The 16,316-nt window shown below is 42.2% G+C and overlaps 1 protein-coding gene across 1 annotated transcript in view; it reads right to left on the reverse strand.

The window, feature by feature from the left end:
- Positions 1–16,316, reverse strand: part of Pank1 (pantothenate kinase 1) — a 69,027-nt gene that overhangs the window by 17,000 nt on the left and 35,711 nt on the right.

Here is a 16,316-nt window from a genome sequence, read left to right on the forward strand (position 1 = left end):
CAAAACCCTATGAGGTAAAACCTCCCCCCTCTTGGAGACAAAAAGGGAAGGTACTGAAATACATGTGATGTAAAAGCACAAAGGGAGGCTATTCTAGAGCGGAAGCAGGTCCTCCAGAGGCAGGCGGAAGTGGGACACCATGGGGAGGGAGGTGAGTATGATCAGATAAACCCTCCTCCACCCCTTAGGTACAGATGAGAAAGGGGAATCTAGCTGGCTGCAGGCTGGCCTCTGTATCACCCAAAGTTTAATTCCTAATATCACTGCCTCAGGTCCAAGTTGGTGATTATCTTTCCTGTCAGGAAAAATAAACAAATAAAATAAAGGACTGGGTAAGTAGCTCAGCAGTAGAGTGCCTGTACACTGTGTAAGAGGTCCAGGGTTCAAGCCCTAGTACTGCAGGAAAAACAAAAACAAGACAAAAAACAAGACTTAACAATCACCCGCATGAAACCCAACCAATGAAGAAAGCTATCATTTGATTTTCACACACATATATACGAACAGAAACAAACAAGAAAACCCCATGAGGCACATGCCAGCAATAACAACACTAATGATGTTGACCTAGGAACATCATTAGTTCAAGACCAGCCTTAACTATTCAGATGCTTCCTAAAAACAAACAAAACAAACAAACAAACAAACAAACAAAACAACCTCCCCCCCAAAAACAAGAAATCACCATCACCACCAAAAATTTACAAGTAGGTTCTGTTAGCCCTGATACTGAATGGTTAAAGTAAGAGGTTAAGTAAATTTCCGTATGTCTCACACAGGCAATTAGCAAAATCTCCTAGTGACTCTATTTTCATCTTATTTGCCACTGCTATTTATGGAGCCTGGAAAAAAAATCTACACAAGTACTAGATAGATTTAGATATTTTGCTTTAAAAAAAAACCAAAACTTTTTTTTCCCATTATAAAAGGTACTAAATAGCTAGAGCTTGGGAGTTGGTTCAGAGGGTAAAAATCTTGAGCTTGGGTTCTCCAGGACTCATGTTAGAAAGGTAGGAATAATGGCTTTAGACATGCAATCGTGGGAGGTAAAGACAGCAGGACTCCTGGAGCTTGCTGGAAGGCTAGCGTTGCTGCGTCTGTAAGCTGCAGCTAGAACTTCAAGTACTATACTGAAGAGCTATGGAGAAAGTGGGCAGCCTTGTCTAGTCCCTGACTTCAATGGAGTTGCTTTGAGTTTCTCTCCGTTTAATTTGATGTTGGCTATTGGCTTGCTGTATATTACCTTTATTATGTTTAAGTATATGTCTCTCCAAGACTTTAAACATGAATGGGTGTTAGATTTTGTCAAATGCTTTTTCAGCATCTAAGAAGATGACATTTTTTTCTTTTAGTTTAGTCTATATGGTGGATTATATTGATGGATTTCCATGTACTGAACCACCCCTGCATGCCTGGGATGAATCCTACTTGGTCTTGATGTGTTTTTGGATTCAGTTTGTGAGTATTTTATTGAATATTTTACATCAATGTTTATGAGGGACATTGGTCTGAAAATCTTTCTTTGTTGGGTCTTTCTGTGGTTTAAGTATCAAGGTGACTGTGGCCTCACAGAATGAGCTTGGTAATGTTCCTTCTGTTTCTATTTTGTGAAATAGTTTGAAGAGTATTGGTATTAACTCTTCTTTGAAGGTCTGGCAGGAATCTGCACTGAAACCATCTGGCCTTGGGCTTTTTTTCCTCTTTCTTTCTTTCTTTCTTTCTGCTTCTATTTCCACAGGGGATATAGGATTATTTAATTGGTTTACCTGGTCTTGATTCAAGTTTGGTAAGGGAATCTACCAAGAAAATTGTCCACTTCATTTGTGGCATAGAGGCTTTTGAAGAAAGAACTAATGATTCTTTTTGGATTTCCTCGGTGTCTTTTCATTTCTGATTTTGTTGATTTGGAGAGTGTCCCTCTGTCTTTCAGTTAGTTTGGCTAAATGTTTGCTTATGTTGTCGATTTTCTCAAAGTAGGAGATCAGGTCTCAAAAAAACTAAGGTGAAGAGCAATAGTGTATGTACACTGTGGGCTCACCACCCCTACACACTTCACACACTGACATGAGCAAGTATTCATACACATAAGGTAATAGCTACAGGAAACTTGACTTCGTGTCACTTGTCTAGATTTTCTGTTTAACAACACTGATGGACTCCATACCTGCACTGCACAACTAGAACAGGTCACACCAGTCCGGTGGTAGAAGTATTCTTGATACATGGAAATAAGCATTCTAAGTGGCCCAAAGCAAATGCATCCCCATAAATGCATTCCAAAAATATCATTTTTATCAGATGGAACTTTTAAATGAGATACACACAACTTACACTGCAAGAGAACAGAGTACATGCATTGAAGTGTTCAGAGGCCTGAAAACCACAGCAGGACACACACAGCATTATGGCACCTGCTCTCCTTGGTTCCTCGGCCAAGGCCTCTATCTCTGGTCACAGTCTGGATTGTTTTTCTTCAGATGTGCCTTGGTACTGTGTTAAAGGCTGCCCTTAATCACCGCCTAGTATAAACACTTAGTAAATGAACAGGGTAAGTTGTCACCTCAGGGTCACCCCAAGCTGAAAAGTGGCGATTTCATCAGTCAGTCTTAGAAACATCGGTTAACCTGCGTAACTATTAATCACAGGTTCATCAGCAATATTGATATCTACTTCTAGAGCCAACATCATAAATATGGACAGAGGCGATGTGTCTAGCTAGATGCCCTAAAACTACCTTGAGGGGAGGGAGAAAAACATGTCAAGATAAGTGAACAGAACACTTAAAACTTTGGTCTGAAACACTGTTGTCTCACTTTTCCCTTCAGAATCATTTCACCAAATACAGCGTGAGAAGAAAGCACACATTTCTCCTACACATTTTTTCAAAAGGATAGATATTTTTGGAGTCTGAAGTCATGAAAGGCCCAGACAAAGGGAAACAAAAGTAACCCATCACTTTTGTAGAGACCCCAAGGGAAAAGCAGAGATTCCCAGGTTTAAAGAGTGAGTCAAAGTGATAAACAAATTTCCAGAGCGGTCATAAGAAACTCAGGATACTTTACAGTTTGTCTGTCCACCTGAATTGACTTTGAGAAAAGCTTAAAACTGGTCCTTAAGGTCCCAGCTATGGAGAAATGCTTTCCATGGGCTGGAGTTTCTTTCCACAAGTGGTCATGGACAAAGACGCCAAAATGGGGCACAGACGGGGTTAAGAAAACAAAAGTCGCCATCAATTGCCTAGGGGTAACTGTGTCAACCAGAACCTGCTCAGATCTGTAACTCACCTTCAGCCTGGTGCTGTCCTGTGGCAAGGGAGCACTAGTATTGCCTGATGACCCTCAAGGCCCACTGTGGACATTCATGTGCAGTCTTTCAATGTTTATACATTGGCAGCTAATCTGGCTGGTTTTTAAAATTTTGTTTTGCATGTTGTAAGCCAAGAAAGCACACCTGGGTCTTATCCTTTCTTAACAATTTTACATATAACCGCTATAGTTCAGATGCTGTTTTTTGTTTGTTTGTTTGATTGTTGTTTTGGTTTGGTTTTTTCCCCTAGTGAGTCCTCAGGTTGGTAGCATGGTTCCCAGAACGGTGATGAATTGATGGGGCTTCCCCCAACCACACTCAGTAGCACATTCGGCCCCCTAAGGAGTGCCTTCCCTGGAAGCTGGGAGCTGAGTTTTCTGAGTCCAGTCTACAGCCAGGGTGTTGTGCTGCTGGACTTTTAAATGCATCTGTTATGGTGGCTCTGCCTGTATTCCAGCCCTGGGAAGGCAGAGACAAGAGACCAGCCCAAACTACAAAGGCAGATCCTAGCTATAAAAATGTTCAAAGTCCAAACTACAAATAACCCTTATTTTCTTTCTTTTTTCTTTTTTTTTTAAAGAGAGTGTCTATATTCCTGAGCCTCCTGGCTCAGTGCAGAAGTGCTGGCCTTACAGGCATTGTACCATTATGCCCAACTACACCTTTCTTTATAAAGATTGACTGCCTGAGGCATTTTAGTCTAGTAGCCAACAGCTGCTCAATAAAACAGTCATGTATATAGCTTAATTGAGAGGATACATTCTGAGAAATGTGTTGTTAGGCAATTTCGGCACTGTGCAAATAGCATCAAGTGTACTTACATGAACTGAAACAGTATTAACATTCCTAGACAATAATCTTGGGTACCTCTGCCACACATACTATCCAACACAGATTGTCACGCAGCACATGGCTGTGCATGGTCTAATCCTAATCTTAAATGGGCCTTGGATTATGACAAACTTGAACAACCAGAGCCAGGAATCAATGCATGAGGCTTCCACTAGTTCGAATACAGGACGGTAAAGCAAGGTGGAGTGAAACAATCAGCTCCGGGAGCAAAAGCCTTGGTCTGCAGCATTTACTAATTCCCACGGTGGCATGCCTTCTGACCAAGGCCAATTGCAAAATCCCAAGCTAGCGTCACTAAATGCAAAGACAGCAAGAGGTATGCCCTAGAGCCTTTTTTAAAGCCAGTAAAAGTGGCCTCTAGCTCCTCACAACTTGCAACCCTTAGCACTTTGGGGGTCGGGTTATTCTGCAAATTCAAGGTGGGAGAGAACCACTCCGGCAAGCCACCCTCTGACTCCCCAAGTGCACCGTAGCACACCCATACCCTCATCCACATTTAATTACATATTAATGAAAAGCATCAGTCTCAGCCTTGATGATTATACAATCAGAATACCAATCGGCTCTGAAAACATTTAAAGATGCTCTATGTCCTGCAGTATCAAACATTCAACCAAGATTTAATCCGTTATGCACCACTAGACAAACACAGCCATCTCAGTATCAAATTTGCATTTAGTAAGGGTAAAATTATATGTACACGGAAGAATTGTTTTAAAATAAATGTGGGGGGGGGGGTGGTGGTGGTGGAGAGATTGCTCGTTATTTAACAGCACGCACTACTCTTATAGAGGACCCAATTATGGTTCCAGGCATTCACACATGACAGCTCACAACGGCTTCTAACTCCAGCTCCAGGGGACTCAAAGCTGTCTTCAAACCTCTATGGGCACCTGCGCTGCCACGCACATACCTAACCCCTGCCACACACAAATACACACCATTAAAAATAATATAAATCTTTAAAGATATAATTTCTTGATTACCAGTAAATGTTTGATCTAAATGTCTATGTTACACACCTATATACATGGGCTTGCATTAAAAAAAACAACAACAACAACACTTCTTGGGGTTGGAGAGATGTCTCAGTAGTTAAGAGGACTAGCTGCTAAAGACCCAGATTCAATTCCCAGCACCTATACAGCAGCTCACAACCATCTGTAACTCCAGTTCCAGGAGATCCAACACCCTCTCCTGGCCTCTGTGGGCACCAGACACACACATTGAAGGGATTCTGGCCACTGGAGCATGGCAAGCAAAGCTCCGGCAGGCCTTGCCCTTCTCCCATTCCCTCTGCCTTGCTAAAGACCTTTAGGTGGCATTCCTAAGGCAAGCCACCAAGATTTGTCCCCCTGAGGCTGATCACCAAGGTCCAGCCATCACAGTATTAATGTCCGGCAATCAAAAGGCCCCTAATAGCTGTCCTAATTAACATGCCCAATCTTAATTAAACACGGTGGGGAGGAAGGTGGTCCCCTTTTACCTTTATAAGCTGCCATTTACCTCTGGGCCATGCCCCTCTATCCAGAAGCCATCCTTTGTCCCTCTGGGGCAAATATCCCTCTCAATTCTTGGTTCCATTCCCCTTCTTCCTCATCCTGTCTCATATCCTCTGAGGCAAACTGTGCTAGGAACTTGGTCTTGGGGTGTCTCGTGCCAATACTGGTCCTTCCCCACGTGGTATACAAACATGCATATCAACAAAATATCCATATACACATAAATATTAAAATGTTTTAAATTAAAGCTTCTTGGGGGAATAAAGGAGTCCCAAGTGGAAATGCTTAAGAGGCCATGGTGACGGTGAAGGAGTCGGTGTCAGGAACACACTTGAGAACCACTGTCATGAAAAGAAGGTGCATGGCAGCTGTAGCATGGTGCATGGAGAGTGAGAGGTCCATCGCCACACTCCAGTACAGGCATTTGGTAAAACTGCACACTCTCACCTAAGGGTACGTGTGATACCCAATTGGCAAGGATGCCTTGGACAGTCACATGACATGCCTGCGCTAAAATGCCTTATAAACAACTTGTGACTAGTAAAACAATTCATGTCTTGGCTGGGGATACAGTTCAGTGGTAAAACATTTGCTTAGCATCTGTGGGCCCTGGCTTCCATTTCTAGCACTACTGAAAACACACACACACACACACACATACACACACACACACACACACACACACACACGTCTAATCTCAAGTTAAAATATCTTTGGAAACATCATTTCCACCTGCTGATTAATTTTTTTTTTAATTCCAGTAAGTGCTAATACCGTATGCTAAATACAGGCAGGCTCAGACTACATTTGCTAGAGGATTTTCTTGTGTGTTTTAGGTTAATTTGTCAAAGATAATAACACAGGGCCAGAGAGATGGCTTAGAGGTTGGGGCACTCGCAGAGTTCAGATCTCAGCGTCATGTTACAGCTGATATGGTCCTGCTGTTACCCCAGGAGAGACAAGAAGGTCACGGGGGCTTATTGGCTCCAGGCTCAGGATAAGTCCCTGACTCAAAGGAAAAAGGAGGATGGACAGAGAGCACTCGACACCCTCCTCTGGCCTCCAAGTGCACCCTCCACCCCACCCACAGAGTAGAGACCACTACACACACCTACTCCCTGGGAAGATTCTATTGACCTGCCCTAAACCAGTTTATATCACTCAGCTACATCAGAGACATGAGTTGCCAAATTGTTTGTTTGTATGTATGTATATATGTATGTATGTATGTATGTATTCTAAATGAGCAAAACAGAAATTCATGTTTTTGTTTGCCTGTTTCCCTCTTTCTCTAATTAATTTTGGGTGTTTTTCGAATTTTTGTTTTGTTTTATTTTGACACACGGTTTCATTGTGTGGCCCTGACTGGCCTTGGACAGCTTATGTTATTCAGACTGACTTTGAATTTAGGGCAATCCTCCTGCCTCTGCCTCTCTAGTGATGAGATTAAAGTTGAGCTCCACCCACCCACATTTGTAAAAGAGTTATTAACAAAGCTTGCCCCACTCATCGATACCCACACATTAATAGTGGGAGACTTCAACACCCCACTTTCACTCAAGGATAGGTCTTTGATTCAAAAACTAAGCCGGGAAATAACCTCATTAACCAATGTCATGAATCAAATGGATCTAACAGATATCTACAGAACTTTCCACCCAAACGCTAAGGAGTATACCTTTTTCTCAGCACCCCGTGGAACGTTCTCTAAAATTGATCACATTGTTGGTCACGAAGCAAACCTCAACAGATACAAGAAGATTGAAATAATACCTTGTATCTTATCAGACCACCATGGTCTAAGGCTGGACTTCAACAGCAACAGAAATAACAAAAAGCATACTAACACGTGGAAACTAAACAACTTTCTACTTAATGACACATGGGTCACGGAAGAAATAAGGGAAGACATAAAAGACTTCCTGAAATTCAATGAAAATGATGGAACAACATACCCAAATTTGTGGGACACAATGAAAGCAGTGCTGAGAGGAAAATTCATAGCACTAAGTGCCTTTAAAAAGAAAATGAATCGTCCCACATAAACAACTTAACAACACATCTGGAAGCTCTAGGAAAAAAAGAAGCAGAAACACCCAAGAGGAGTAGATGCCTAGAAATAATCAAACTCAGGGCTGAAATCAATAAATTAGAAACAAAGAGAACAATTCAAAGAATCAACAAAACCAAGAGCTGGTTCTTTGAGAAAATTAACAAGATAGACAAACCGTTAGCCAATCTAACTAAAAGACAGAGAAACACTATCCAAATTAAGAAAATCAGAAATGAAAAGGGAGACATAACAACAGACATTGAAGAAATACAAAGAATCGTAAGAACCTACTTTAAAGGCATTTATGCCACAAAATTCGAAAATTTAAGGGAAATGGACAAATTTCTTGACCGATTCCATTTGCCAAAACTGAACCAAGACCAGATAAACAAATTAAATAGCCCTATTTCGCCTATAGAAATTGAAGCAACCATTGATAGTCTCCCAACCAAAAAAAAGCCCAGGGCCAGATGGTTTCAGTGCAGAATTCTACCAGTCCCTCAAAGAGGAGCTAATACCGATACTATCCAAGCTATTCCGAAAGATAGAAATGGACGGAGTATTACCAAATTCCTTCTATGAGGCCACAGCCACATTGATACCTAAACCTCACAAAGACCCAACAAAAAAAGAGAATTTCAGACCAATTTCTCTTATGAACATTGATGCAAAAATACTCAACAAAATACTCGCAAAGCGAATACAACAGCATATCAAAGACATCATTCACCATGACCAGGTAGGATTCATTCCAGGCATGCAGGGATGGTTTAACATACGGAAATCCATCAATGTTATCCATAATATAAACAAACTGAAAGAGAAAAACCACATGATCATCTCTTTAGATGCAGAAAAAGCATTTGACAAAATCCTACACCCATTTATGTTTAAAGTTCTGGAGAGATCGGGAATACAAGGCACTTATGTAAACATAATAAAGGCTATATACAGCAAACCAACAGGCAACATTAAATTAAATGGAGAGATACTCAAGGAAATCCCTCTAAAATCGGGAACCAGACAAGGCTGCCCTCTGTCCCCATATCTCTTCAATATAGTTCTTGAAGTTCTAGCCAGAGCAATAAGACATCAAAAGGAGATCAAGAGGATCCAAATGGGAAAGGAAGAAGTCAAATTATTCCTATTTGCAGATGATATGATAGTGTATATAAGTGCCCCCCAAAATTCCACCAGAGAACTCCTACAGCTGATAAACACCTTCAGCAAATTGGCAGGATACAAAATAAACTCAAAAAAGTCAGTAGCTTTCCTGTATACAAATGACAAACAGACAGAGGAAGAAATTAGGAAAACTACTCCCTTCACGATAGCCACAAACAATATAAAATATCCAGGAGTAATTCTAACCAAGCAAGTGAAGGACTTACTCGAAAAAAAACTTCAAACCTCTGAAGAAAGAGATTGAAGATGACATCAGAAGATGGAGGGATTTACCTTGTTCGTGGATCGGGAGAATCAACATAGTAAAAATGGCCATCTTACCAAAAGCAATTTACAGATTCAACGCAATCCCTATGAAAATACCTACAAAATATTTTGAAGATATTGAAAGATCAATTCTCAACTTTATATGGAAAAAACAAAAAACCCAGAATAGCAAAAACAATCCTATACAATAAAAGATCCTCCGGAGGAATCTCCATACCTGATCTCAAGCTGTACTACAGGGCAACAGTAATTAAAACAGCATGGTACTGGCAAAGCAATAGGCTGGTGGATCAATGGAATCGAATTGAAGACCCAGAGATGAATCCACACACATTTTCTCACTTGATTTTTGACAAAGAAGCCAAATCTATTCAATGGAAAAATGATAGCATCTTCAACAAATGGTGCTGGTCTAACTGGATGTCTACATGTAGAAAAATGCAATTAGACCCTTATTTGTCACCATGCACAAAACTCAGGTCCAAGTGGATTAAAGACCTCAACTTAAAACCAGAGACATTAATTCAGTTAGAGGAAAAAGTGGGGAAGAGGCTGGGACACATAGGCACAGGAAACAACTTCCTGAACAGTACACCAACAGCCCAGGGCTTAATATCAACAATTAATAAATGGGACCTCATGAGGCTGAGAAGCTTCTGTAAGGCAGGAGACACTGTCAGTAGAACAAAGCGACAGCCTACAGACTGGGAAAAGATCTTCACCAACCCTACATCTGACAAAGGTTTCATATCCAAAATATATAAAGAACTCAAGAAATTAAACACCACAAAACCAAACAACCCAATTGCGAAATGGGGCTTGGAACTTAACAGAGAATTCTCAACAGAGGAATATCAAATGGCCGAGAAACACTTAAAGAAATGCTCATCCTCGTTAGTCACCAGAGAAATGCAAATCAAAACGACACTGAGATTCCATCTTACACCCATCAGAATGGCTAAGATCAAAAACTAAAATGACACCACATGTTGGCGAGGATGTGGAGAGAGAGGAACATTCCTTCATTGCTGGTGGGAATGCAAACTAGTACAACCACTTTGGAAATCTATCTGGCGCTTTCTCAGAAAAATGGGAATAGGGCTTCCTCAAGACCCAGCTATCCCACTCCTTGGAATATACCCAGAAAATGCCCTACCACACAACAGGGACATATGCTCAACCATGTTCATAGCTGCTTTATACATAATAGCCAGAACATGGAAACAGCCTAAGTGTCCCTCAGTAGAAGAATGGACTAAGAAACAGTGGTACATTTACACTATGGAATACTACTCAGCTATTAAAAACAAGGAATTCCTGAAATTTGTGGACAAATGGATTGATCTAGAAATTATCATAATGAGTGAGTTCACCCAGAAGCAAAAAGAGACAAACGGTATATACTCACTTATATCAAAACACTAGTCCAAGGAATACATACCATGAAAAAGTTTACTTACCAAAAAAGTGGGTCAGAAGAGAGGATATCCTATTGAGACTCTAGGCGAGAGTAGAATGGAAGAATGGGGAAATAGTAGGACCCACAGGGTCCTGGAAACCTACAGTAAGAACTTTATAACAGGCAGATCTGGGTCCTGGGGTCCTCCTCAAACTAAGGTACCAGCCAAGGAGAATATAGTCATTAAACTTCGAACCCCTACCAAGACCTAGCCGACGATCATGATATTCTCCACCGTTGAGTGGAGAGTGAGATCTGACTCTCACACGAACTCTGGGGCCCCTTTTCTGACCACGTCCCTTGGATGAGGAGACCTGGCGGCACTCAGAGGAAAAATAGCAAGTTACCAAGAAGAGACTCGATATTCTAAGAGCATATATAGGGGGAGGAGGTCTCCCTCAATCACAGACATAGGGGAGGGGAGAAGGGGGGAAGTGGGAGGGAGGGAAGAATGGGAGGAAACAGGGGAAGGGCTAACAATCGAGATGTAATATGAATAAATTAATAAAATTTTTTTTAAAAAGTTGGGCCCCACCATAACAGACAGAAATTATATAATACATTTCTCTTGCAGCATACTCTTACGGACACCAAGGAGTCAAATTGTGATGGAAAAGATTATCTTACCAAACCAAACGCAATTTGCATATTAAGTCTGAGTTATAACTGACAGGATTTATTTTCTTTTCACAAGAGAGGCCTAACAGAGACACAAGAGAGATAAATTTCAAACAACCTTCGTGACTGAGAATTCAAACCACAAAGATAGCTTTATTTTCTCCTCTATCCAATAAAAATGGGCCATGTAGCCGGGCAGTGGCGGTGCACGCCTTTAATCCCAGCACTTGGGAGGCAGAGACAGGCGGATCGCTGTGAGTTTGAGGCCAGCCTGGTCTGCAAAGTGAGTCCAGGACAGCCAAGGCTTCACAGAGAAACCCTGACTCAAAAAAAAGGGGGGGGGCATGTAGAAGAGGACCTATATCAAAGCAGAAGAGAGCGTTGAATGTCACAGGTCCATTCCCAGATTAATAATGAGAGCCAAGCTAGTAAATATGCTTAAATGATCCGCTTAGATAAAAAAAAAAAACCACATGTTCAAATTATTCAACCTTACCCCTTTCTCATGATTTTCCACCTAACTTTTCACAATGTTCCCTTACAAGGAGTTTTTTCTTGTTGTTTTTCCGTGTGTGTGTGTGTGTGTGTGTGTGTGTGTGTGTGTGTGTGTGTGTCAGAGAGAGAGAGAGACAGACACAGAGAGACAGACACACACACACACACAGTGGAGGAAGGTACGCGCATGCTGTACAGGTGTGGGTGCCAGGGTGTGTGCCTGTACTGTGTGTGCAGGCTAGAGAAGGGCGTAGCGTGCCTTCTATCATGCTCCACTTGATTCCCTCACTGAGCCTGGAGTCCACCATTTCCTGGTTAGACTGAAAGTCCGCCAGCCTCATCGATCCTCCTCCCACCCAGGGCTGGGTTTACGGGTGCAGCCGCAGCCACACCCGGTTTTCTTATAGAGGTGATCAGGAACTGAACTGGGTGCCTTGTGTTTGCACAGTGAGCACTGTGCCCTGCTGAGCTCTCTCCCAGACCTCCTGGAAAGGCTTTATGCTGAAACCCATATAATGGAAGCTTCCTTTCCCCTGACTTCACATCAGCCAAAGACCAGCATCACATGCTATTTATTCAAAGCACAGATCTTACTTTAAAAACAAACAAACAATTAAAAGAGTATCTTCTAATGTCTACTAATGTTAGCTGTGGGGTGAATAAAACTGACATATGTCCTGCATAGAAAGCTATGTGGTCTTTTTTCCCCTCTATATTTTCTGTTGTTAAGAATATGTGGCATGCATTTTAAAGTGGGAAAAAAAAAAAAAGAGTATGTTGCATTAGCCAGGCACGGTGGCACACACACCTATAATCCCAGCACTTAGGGAGACAGAGGCAGGTGGATCTCTGTGAGTTTGAGGGCAGCTTGGTCTACAAAGTGAGTCCAGGACAACCAAGGCCACACAGAGAAACCTTGTCTCAAAAAAAACATACAAAGAATGAGAAGGAGGAGGAGAAAGAGGAGGAGGAAGAAGATGCATTATTAATATCCATGATGAAGTTAAATAAAGGATGAAACATGGCAAAGAAGGAAGTACTTCACAGATGAAATATCCTGCTACAAAATTAACTGTAATCTACATTGTTTTGTGTTGTTACATACAGAGAGGCTTATTTAAAGAGTGGAATTCTTCATTGTCTTATCAATGCCATATTGCACCTAACATTAAGGTTGTTTGTTTGTTTCTTGCGTGCGTGTGTGCGCGTGTGCGTGTGTGTGTGTGTTACAAGAGTTGGTTCTCTCCTTCCTCCATTAGGGTACTGGAGACTGAACTCAGGCTGTCAGGCTTGTTGGTAAGCATCTCTACCCACTGAGGCATCTCACCAGTCACCATGTAACATTAGATTAGGTTTCTGTGCTCCAGCTTGCTACATTATTAATTTTGCAGACTAGTATGTACTACTAATAAATTTACCTTAAGTCAAGATGCATGCTTGTAATCCCAGCAACTGAGGCAGAGGCAGGAGGCTCTACACTGTAAGATTCTGTCTCAAATACGAAGTTTGGTTAGGACAATGATCTTAAAATGTTAAATAAATTTTAAAAATCTTTAAAAAGAGGTGGGGTGGAGATATGGTTCAGTAGTTAAACGCATTGGCTGCTCTCCTTGAAGATCTGAGTTCAAGTCTCAGTATCCACATGGTAGATCACAACTGTTGGATTTAAGTCCCAGGGGACCTAATGCCCACTTTGCCTCTATAGATACTGTTACATGGACCTATATGTAGGCAAAACACTCACACATGTAACGAAAAATAAAGGTTAAAAATTTTTAAATTAAAGAAAAGAACTCTAAGCTGGGCATGGTAGTGCATGCCTGTAATCCCAGGACTCAAGGAGGCAGAACAGGAGGATCTCTGTGAGTTCAAGGTGAGCCTGGTCTACAAAACAAGTCCAGGATAGCCAAGACTACACAGAGAAAACCAAAAGGAAGGAAGGAAGGAAGGAAGGAAGGAAGGAAGGAAGGAAGGAGGGAGGGAGGGAGGGAGGGAGGGAGGGAGGGAGGGAGGGAGGGAGGAAGGAAAAAACTCTTTTAAAAAATAACAACTAAAATAGTGCCTTGTTTGACAGAAAATATTGTATAGAGGAATCTAACTTAATGACTGTCTTATCAGTTATGGCCTTTTCTGATTATTCTAAATCAGAGAAGGACAATAAACATGTCCTTAAAATGTAAGTGCATTTACTATACAGACCTAGAACACTGTCATCACAACTAACAACTGCTAACTGGTCAGAGTCTGCTGAAGAGCCTTCCTTTAGCCCGGGTCACTGGGAGTTCTGAGAATCCAAATGCAGTGATTCTATGCAATAACATGGATTTACACACACGTGCTTTGTTGTTGGTCAAACTGGTTAAGATAGAGAGTAGTACATATTCTGTTTTGCTTTATTTCTCACCCCCCCCTTGTGTGTGTGTGTGTGTGTGTGTGTGTGTGTGTGTGTGTGTGTTCACGCACGCACGCACGTACACGTCAGGTAGTCATAAGAGGGCGCCGGATTTCCTGGATCTGGAGTTACAGATGGTTGTGTACTGCCCAATGTGGTGCTTGGCTACAAACTCTGGCTCTCATGATTGAGTAGCAAGCATGCTTAACAGATGAGCCATCCCTGCAGCTCGTAGATTTGTGGTTCTCAACCTTCCTAATGCTGTGACCCTTTAGTACAGTTCCTCATACTGTGGTGACCCTCAACTATGAGACTATTTCATGGCTACTTCATAACTGTATTTTGCTACTATTATGAATCAAAATGTAGATATGTGATACAGGATCCCCGGCCAAGGGGTCACTACCCTAGAGTGTAGACTGACAACTTCCTAAATCTTCAACTTTCTAACCTACAACACCCAGCAGCTTGGACTCCGGATACCTATGTGACTTAACACCTACTGATTCATTTGACTAAAATACCCCCATGGCCTGGCATTTATTACTTCTCCAAGCTTCTGTTTCAATGTTACCTCATCACACAGAGACACTCCCAACACTGCCTTTGCCTCTTACTTTGCCTCTATTTCTCCTTCATCTCACAACACACACACACACACACACACACACACACACACACACACACACACACACACCACATATTCACTTGTTTACCTGATCTCTGACTACCAAGGTGGGTAGGAGGTTAGTTTTGTACATAATACAATACTCCTTGACACAACACAGAAGGGGCATGAGAAGTTATTTGTTGAGGGGACGAATGGCTGCACAGAAAGAAGGCAGGAGCGCCTATCCATCTCCACAAACTCTGGACACAAGCGCATCATTTATTCCAACAAGACACAGGAAGAAATCTTCCTCAATTTTGCCTTCACATTGCCAAGACTTATCATGGAAGCAGAAGACAGCCCCCAAGTCCAAATCGACACAGCTTGGCCAAAGAGCTTAGCAAACACTCCAGACTTGCCCCCTGCTCTGGTCTAGTCATTAGGCTGTGGGCACTGCCTGAAGGACCATCCGACCTTTCTCAGTTAAGAGCCTTAAGAAACACCCTTGCTCATGGCCAACACAGATTGAGTAACTCTTTCTCCTAGGACATGAGTAAACCCTGAGGAGGGAATAGAAGGATGACAGAGGTTGCATAAACCCTTCAGGTCATCTTGGTTCACTTCAAGCTCTACAGCACACAGACAAGATAGCATGTACTTAAAAGCTTAAGGAACTTGCCACACTCCCACACAAAGTCAGCCCTCTTCTGACTTAAAATGTCGTCCAAGCCCAGCTCTTACCCAGCAGGCACTACTATACAAAAGCCTCTACAGGGCCTGCAAGCTTTAGTTTCTTCACACAGTGCAAGATCCTTGCTATCATTTCCAGTTCTTTTGTCCCGGATGTCCTTCCTTGTCGCCCCACATTGCCACCACTGTTCTGCAGATGATGAAATTGAAGGCCGCAGCAGCAATGTGTGTCAGCAAAAGCCGCCCAGCAGGTAAGTGCAGAAACGGAACTAGAATTCGGGTTTAATTCCTCCCTCCCACCACCCCTTGTCCCTCATCCGCCACCCCACCCCCACCCCCAATATGGCCTCGTCTAGTTCTCACATCTATGCTCCTTAACTTTTTTTTTTTTAACTTCAAAGTTGTTCGTTTTCTGAGTCCTTTTGTGGGGAAAGAACCTCATGAAACATTTAAGTAAGTGGTCTTATCAAATTCTATAGCCATGTAAGGGAGGGTGACATGGAGGAAAATGGCTAAACCCTGGAGCTGACCTGTCTCCCCCAGGACACTGCTGGAGGACTGGTGCAAGCTCGTCTAGAAAGTACAGCATGTGCGCTGCAAGCCTGAGCCCTGGGGCTTATTACCAGCGGCCCCCCAACCCCCACCCCAAATTACCCACTTCAGCGAAGTAAACCGTGTCCCCTTTGATGACATAAATTGCATCTTACAGCTTTACTAAACATCATGAATAACGTGTTCCACTCAGTACGCAATCATGACAGATTTCCTACAGAGACTCAGTTACATTCGTCTGTGACACAACACAGTAGTTTGCACTACGGGCTTTGAAAACCTGTGCTCTCCAACACACCTCACTGGACTTTCAACTTTGTGAAGTGATCAGGTCC

Source organism: Acomys russatus, chromosome 5, assembly GCF_903995435.1.
Source record: "Acomys russatus chromosome 5, mAcoRus1.1, whole genome shotgun sequence".
NCBI lineage: Eukaryota > Metazoa > Chordata > Mammalia > Rodentia > Muridae > Acomys > Acomys russatus.